The 7,657-nt window shown below is 42.9% G+C and overlaps 1 protein-coding gene across 1 annotated transcript in view; it reads left to right on the top strand.

Annotated features, from left to right (window-relative positions):
* The first annotated feature begins 2,953 nt into the window (after window positions 1-2,953).
* Window positions 2,954-7,657, top strand: part of Hgsnat (Heparan-alpha-glucosaminide N-acetyltransferase) — a 39,144-nt gene continuing 34,440 nt past the window's right edge. Inside the window, exon 1 of the mRNA XM_045736866.2 lies at window positions 2,954-3,398. The gene's annotated coding sequence lies outside the window, so the exon portion shown is untranslated. The remainder of the gene's footprint in view (window positions 3,399-7,657) is intronic.

The following is a 7,657-nucleotide window of genomic DNA, read 5'->3' as shown; positions in this document are numbered from 1 at the left end:
AGGAGAGACTACAGGAATTAAACCTCACGTCCCTAGAAGACAGAAGAGTTAGGGGAGATATGATCACGACGTACAAGATTTTCAGAGAGAGAGCATCTTCAGTTGCCTGCAGGAATGGCTCAAGACTCTATCATGAGCGATATCAACCATGGAAAAATAGACTGGGAGAATGGGGACTCACACGGTGGTGCAGATACATGGAGAGCTAAACTCTTGGAAGTGGTTTGTACTTGTACTCCTAACCGCTCTAACAAATAGGCAGAGTTTCGTTCACCTTGATGCACTTGTTCACCTAGCAGTAAAAAGGTACCTGGGAATTACACAGCTGCTACAGGGCGGCTTCCTGGAGGTGTGTAAGAAAAAGGAGGCCTGGTCGAGGACCGGGCCGCGGGGACGCTAAGCCCTGAAATCATCCCAAGATAGCATTAAAAAGATAAGTGTATAATGTGTGAGTGGACAGTCGTCCACCTCTCAGAGTGTGTACACAGTACAGCAGCAGCTGACACCTGTGTTGTGTTACTGTCCTTCTTGGAGGGTTTGGCTCGTGATGTTTGTGGTGTGTTTCTTGACCTTCCGTGTGAGTGTTCACGTGTTTTGATCCGCTTTTTTTTGTACATTCTCTGCTTTTTAAACAAGGAAGACAAACAATTGTTTGTGACTGTGCCAGAGTTGTTAACCACTGTCCCCACATCTCCCCCAGGGGCAGTACTAGTACACAACCCCTTGTGTGTACTCTCACACGGCCGCTACCACCTACAATGTGTGTACACAGAGAACTACCCGGGATTAAGATGGTAGTACAAGGACTATTAGCCTATACAGAGCACCTTACACCTAGTACACACAGTTCTGTACAGTCAACCATGTCCACCATTAATGATGCTCGCAAATGTTGGTAATGACCACATTCCAGCAGTCACGAGCAACTGTGGCCATAATATCAAACTGTAGTAATGAAGGTTCACTTACATATCATTACATAGTAAGAGAATTGTACTACAAGGTTGTGGGGCCCACCTGGTGCAGAGGTCACAACGACGGTGCTCTAGTGAGGTCACTACATCACGTCTTCAACGCCAGATAATACTAGTAGTAGTAGTAGTAGTAATAATAATAATAATAATAAATAATAATGATAATATTTAGGCAAGAGTACAGACGTATGATACGTGAGCGGTGGAGGAATCATAGGTAAGAGAAGCACAGAGCCTGAGCTGAGAGGGGTGAGGGGGGAAGGGGGAGATATGGGGCAGGGAGCTGGGGGTGAGGAGGTGATGGGAAGGGAAGTGAGAGGACTAGAGGGAGGGGGAAGATAAGGGGAAGGGAGAGAGAAATAAGGATATTTACATAGGTGTGTTGAGGGTATGGTTATAGACTTGTGTTTACATTGATGGGGTAAGGGATGAGAGCTACTTATTGGTTCTGGAATATTATGTTTGATGAACTAAGGCGGAGGACACGAGTTGCCACTTGGTAATTGCTTTGATCTATTTTACTACGTACAAAATACAGTGAGTTTAAATCTGAGGGGAATTGATCAGTTATTAACGAAGTTGTACGAATGAAGTAAGGTGGGGGATGGGTGCTGGAACTCGGTAACTGCGTTGGTCTTATTTACCGTGTCGGAAATATGGTGTTTTTTTATATCTCATGGGGTTTTGGATAGATTTTAACTAAGTTGTACAAATGAACTAAGGCGGAGGACAGGAGCTGGAACCTGATAATTAGCTTATTTACTGTGATAGAAATACAGAAGTTTTAAATATCAGGTGATTTGGAATGATACTAACAAAGTTTTGAGAGTAAACGATGGCGGGGACAAGAGTTGGAGCTCTTATCTACTGAGCCCGAAATACAGCGGTTTTAAACCTCAGGAAAATTTATAGTTTACTGCTGTAATTTTGTTAATACCCTTATCAGTGTTCCTGAGATTTAAACTCGCTGTGTTTTGGACTCAGTAGATAAGATAAAGTTAGTTACCGAGCTCCAGCTCTTGTCCCCCACCATCGTTTACTCTCAAAACTTCGTTAGTATCTACCCAAAACCTCCGAAATTTAAAACCGCTATATTTCAGACGTAGTAAGACAAGAAAATAGATTTACCGAGATCCAGCTCCTGGGCCCCCGCCTTAGTTGTCTCTCGTAACTTTATAAGTAAGAAATCCCCCTGAAATTTAAAACCTCTGTAATTCTATCACAGTAAATAAGATAGTTATATATAAGATAAAATAAGATAAGATAAGATAAAAGGCGGGGGACAAAAGCCGGAGCTCGGTAATTGCTTTGATATATTTTACTACGTCTGAAAAGTAACGGGTTTAAATCTCAGGGAAATTGATCAGTTAATAGTTGAGTTGTAAAAGTAAACTAAGGCGGGGGATGGGAGCTAGAGCTCGGTAACGCTGTTTATTTATTTTTACTAGGTCTAAAATATAGCGGTTTAAATTCGGCTAAAATTGGGCTACTTGTAGCGAAACTACACTTATAAACTTATAGAGCCGGGTCCAAGAACTAACTTCTGATACTGTGAATTATTTGACTAACTTCTAATGATCATATTCTCTGAAAATGGAAACTCTGTGAACTTTACTCTTGAACGGGTATACTTCTACATAAGAATTATTTAACAAACTTCTATGAACATATTTTATGGACATGAATTTGTTATGATCTTAACTAAAATGTGACTCTGAAAAAATTGTCTTAAAATGATGGCGGCATATTGGGTACTAGAACGGTGACAAACCTTAACCCCAATACAGGTGGCGGCATATTGATGATATTCTGAGGTCTGAACCCAACAACTTTTTCACGTTGGAGACATATCAACAACTTAACCCCCCCCCCTCCCCCCCCTCCCCCCCCCTCCCCCCCCCTCCCCCCCCCCCCCCCCCCTCCCCCCCCCCCCGAAAAAAAAGTCGTGGATACGCCTCCATTGCCACTACTGATGGGGCCTGGTGAAGGTGCAGGGGAAGGAGGCTGCTGTGCTCGGGCAGATAAGTCAGTATTGGTCAGGCTGTGGCAGTGAAAGCTTCTACACCTCCTCCTGAACCAGGCTGGTGGCCAGGTACCACAGTGTGACGGGCTCTCTCACACCACACTGTGTACTCACCTGGTGACTACACACAGTACTCACACAGTAGTGTGTCCCTCCCTCTCTTGTAACTCCCGGTTATTAATTGCATTATAGTGAAAGCTTGCACATTAAAACTCCAGAAAAATTAAGAAATTAAACCTGTTTGCGGGAAGAAGGAGAGAGTGTGAGGAAGGGGGCGCTGGGCTGGTCACTCACAACCCCTGAACGACCCTCATCCTGTGAGGAAGGCGGCGCTGGGCCAGTCACTCTCACTACCCCTGCCCCACCCTCATACTGTCAAGAAGCCTTCTTCAATACTAAAGGTAAATACCCACACAACAGTCGTGCTTGGGTGGGCAGCTGTGATCACTGTTGTCTTCTGACCCGAGAGGTCCTGCTTGAGGGGACTAGCGCGAGGCCTGCAGGCAACGATGGCCTGGGACGGGCTAGCTAGTCCAGGTCTAGGCTGTGGTCAGCTAGTCCAGGTCTAGCCTGTGGTCAGCTAGTCCAGGTCTAGCCTGTGGTCAGCTAGTCCAGGTCTAGGCTGTGGCTAGCTAGTCCAGGTTTAGGCTGTGGTCAGCTAGTCCAGGTCTAGCCTGTGGCTAGCTAGTCCAGGTCTAGCCTGTGGCCAGCTAGTCCAGATCTAGCCTGTGGCTAGCTAGTCCAGGTCTAGCCTGTGGCTAGCTAGTCCAGGTCTAGCCTGTGGCTAGCTAGTCCAGGTCTAGCCTGTGGTCAGCTAGTCCAGGGCTAGCCTGTGGCCAGCTAGTCCAGGTCTAGCCTGTGGTCAGCTAGTCCAGGTGTAGGCTGTGGCCAGCTAGTCCAGGGGTAGGCTGTGGCCAGCTAGTCCAGGTGTAGGCTGTGGCCAGCTAGTCCAGGTGTAGGCTGTGGCCAGCTAGTCCAGGTCTAGGCTGTGGCCAGCTAGTCCAGGTCTAGGCTGTGGCCAGCTAGTCCAGGTGTAGGCTGTGGCCAGCTAGTCCAGGTCTAGGCTGTGGCCAGCTAGTCCAGGTCTAGGCTGTGGCCAGCTAGTCCAGGTGTAGGCTGTGGCCAGCTAGTCCAGGTCTAGGCTGTGGCCAGCTAGTCCAGGTCTAGGCTGTGGCCAGCTAGTCCAGGTCTAGGCTGTGGCCAGCTAGTCCAGGTCTAGGCTGTGGCCAGCTAGTCCAGGTCTAGGCTGTGGCAGGCCGGCAACAACACAGGACATGCAGCAACAAGTGGACTAACGTCCACACGTGGAAGGAGCCATCTAAAATAGTTAGGTTTTTTGCTATTGGAAGACTCCAGTTGTCAAGCTAAACAGTGAAGCAGTAACACTGCTGCTTGACCTGTCCTAGGTGAGTGAGGCAGGTGGTGGTGGTGAGTGTGGTAGATGGTAATGAGTGAGACAGGTGGTGGTGAGTGTGGCGGGAGGTGGTGGTGAGTGAGGCAGGTGGTGGTGGTGGTGAGTATGGCAGGTGGTGGTGTGTATGGCAGGTGGTGGTGGTGATTATGACAGGTGGTGGTGATTTTTTCTTACAATAATATTCTTGCTCAGGCCTACGACTCTTGATGGCCCACTGAGTGTTACTCATCTCTGTCTTACTCAGGCGGTGGATGAGTATTTATGACTCGTATATCGGATTCAATAAGATTATGTTCGATGTGTTGAAGAACTTCTGCTCTGTTACTCCATTTCAAATCCTAATTCGTATGTAGGTGTATATTGCCTTAAGTAATGTTCCAATGTTGTGCTTGGCATGTCTCCACAATGCTGGCATTTCCTCTCATCTTCAGCAACATGGGAGCATATTCCCATGCACATGGGTATCTAAATCTCATGGAGCTGGAGTGCACTTTTGTTTTTTGTGCTGCATTATCCTCAGTGTCGGTGGATAGTTGTCAGTTGAATTCTTGTACCGAGGTTCAGATGTTGCAGCTGTTGTGTTGTGGTCACTCTATATCTTCTGCGAGGTTTTGTAATTATTTGTCTTAATATGCTCTGTGCTCCGAGGTGCATAAATCCTTACATTCTCTGCCTCTCTTGTTGACACGTTCAGCAGCTTTATCTGCACTGTCATTCCCTGGTATTCCTACGAAACTTGGCACCCAGTTGATAAGTATTCAAGCGACCTTGACGCTTCAGTGTCGCCTTGAAGCACAACACACTGTGTTTATTATTTGTATCTGCAGAATCGAGCTATTAGCTCTTGGACCCCCACCTGGTCTGAAGATACTATATTGTAGGGTTGTAGAAATAGTCTAAACTATTCTATCCCTTTGATATGAATTTTATTACGTCAATAAACGTACTTGAACTTGAACTATATTGCAGAGGGCGAACCTTCTGCTACTCTCTGGTGTAGATGGGCTTTCTTGAGGTGTGAGAGTTTTTAGGTGATGGTGTTTGTTATGTTCTCTAGGCTGGGTTGAATTGTTTTGTGGATCACTGGATGACGAGTTGCCAATTTAGCAGTTTCATCGGATTTCTCATATAATGGGATTCCAACATGGGATGGAAACCAGTTTAGGGTTATGTTGGGTCCTTTGCCTTTAGCTACTGCTCCTAGATACAAAATAGGTGATAATTATTCCACGTTGTCTTTCTACTGCTTTTTTTTTTCCTAATATTTGAAGTGCAACTTTTGAGTCTGTGTGTATGACTGCATTTTGAGTGTTTTGTACAATCACATATGCGAATGCCTATTGTATGGCAAACAGCTCAGTTTGGGTTGATGATACTGGTCCTCCCAGTCTCCAGTATGCCTGTACGCTGGCCGTGCAAAGAGCAGCGCCAGCACTCTCATATTCTGTGTCCACCGATCCGTCTGTGAAGATGTAAGTGCCTCCTGCTACTGCAATGCTGCTCATTTGCTTTTCTATGATGCGCCTTAAGATTGTTGGATCATAGGTAATCTTTTTCATCGGAAGACCTTCTATGCCACACGATCGCGAATCTGGCGATAAATGATGGAGCACCGACGCAGACATCTGCGCCGACCTTGCCCGCGGGGGTAACTGGCCCAGCCCGCTTATCCGATGTCCTGTAACGGAACTCACCGGTTACGTAAATCCAAGTCGCCTTCCCGTTGGCTGCAACCCTGTGCTTTCACCCAATCATGCCTCTCGTTGTATCCCCTCTAGACCAGTGTCACCACCCTAACCGGGAAACTGCTCTCTGTCAGCGACTCTAGGCACCATTTTATTTTATATTAATTATTTTTATTTATATATTTTACAGAATATCTAGTTAGGCTATTCCCTGTAAATTATATATATATATATATATATATATATTATATATATATATATATATATATATATATATATATATATATATATATATATATACATATATATATATATATATATATATATATATATATATATATATTATATATATATATATATATATATATATATATATATATATATATATATATACATATATATATATATATATATATATATATATATATATATATATATATATATATATATATATATATATATATATGTATATGACCGAAAAAGTAAGATTAATAATTCTAACACGAATTTTCTCAATCTTTCGTACATTTCGTTTCACTGTTGGAGGTAAATCAAAAATCAATTCTCCAAAATTCATTTTTATTTCTAGTCTGACGCGACACGAGCGCGTTTCGTAAAACTTTTTACATTTTCAAAGACTTTAGTTCACAAATACACAACTGAATAGAACTTACGCATCTCCGATTTTATATCTACATTTGAGTGAGGTGGAAGGGGTGATGTGGCATTAACACAAGACAGAACAAGATGTGGTATTAATAGGGTATTAATTTCATCAACACAAGACAGAACAAGAGTATTAATAGCCATCGCCAGAGAAATCCTAGTAAACAACACAGAAATCATCGATAGATACAGCGATAGCAGGCGGCTTGACGTTTGCGAGGCACTACACATCAAGAAGTCAACAGCCAATTATTGCACAACTATATTCTACCCACCTCAAGACTCTGCTCCAATATAGAAGCATCAAGAAATATGGACCAATAGGCTTTCTACAAACACTTCTATTCAATATCCATTGTTTCGTGTTCTGTCTTGTGTTGATGAAATTAATACCCTATTAATACTCTTGTTCTGTCTTGTGTTGATGAAATTAATACCCTATTAATACCACATCTTGTTCTGTCTTGTGTTAATGCCACATCACCCCTTCCACCTCACTCAAATGTAGATATAAAATCGGAGATGCGTGAGTTCTATTCAGTTGTGTATTTGTGAACTAAAGTCTTTGAAAATGTAATAAGTTTTACGAAACGCGCTCGTGTCGCGTCAGACTAGAAATAAAAATGAATTTTGGAGAATTGATTTTTGATTTACCTCCAACAGTGAAACGAAATGTACGAAAGATTGAGAAAATTCGTGTTAGAATTATTAATCTTACTTTTTCGGTCATATTTAATAATATATGTCTACAGGAAAGACTGCTACCAAAATATACTAATATATATATATATATATATATATATATATATATATATATATATATATATATATATATATATATATGTGTGTGTGTATATCACGAAAATAAACACGTGATTAAGAACTCGTATATTAA

Source organism: Procambarus clarkii, chromosome 18 (assembly GCF_040958095.1).
Source record: "Procambarus clarkii isolate CNS0578487 chromosome 18, FALCON_Pclarkii_2.0, whole genome shotgun sequence".
Taxonomy (NCBI): domain Eukaryota; kingdom Metazoa; phylum Arthropoda; class Malacostraca; order Decapoda; family Cambaridae; genus Procambarus; species Procambarus clarkii.
This window is presented reverse-complemented; position numbering and strand designations above follow the sequence as displayed.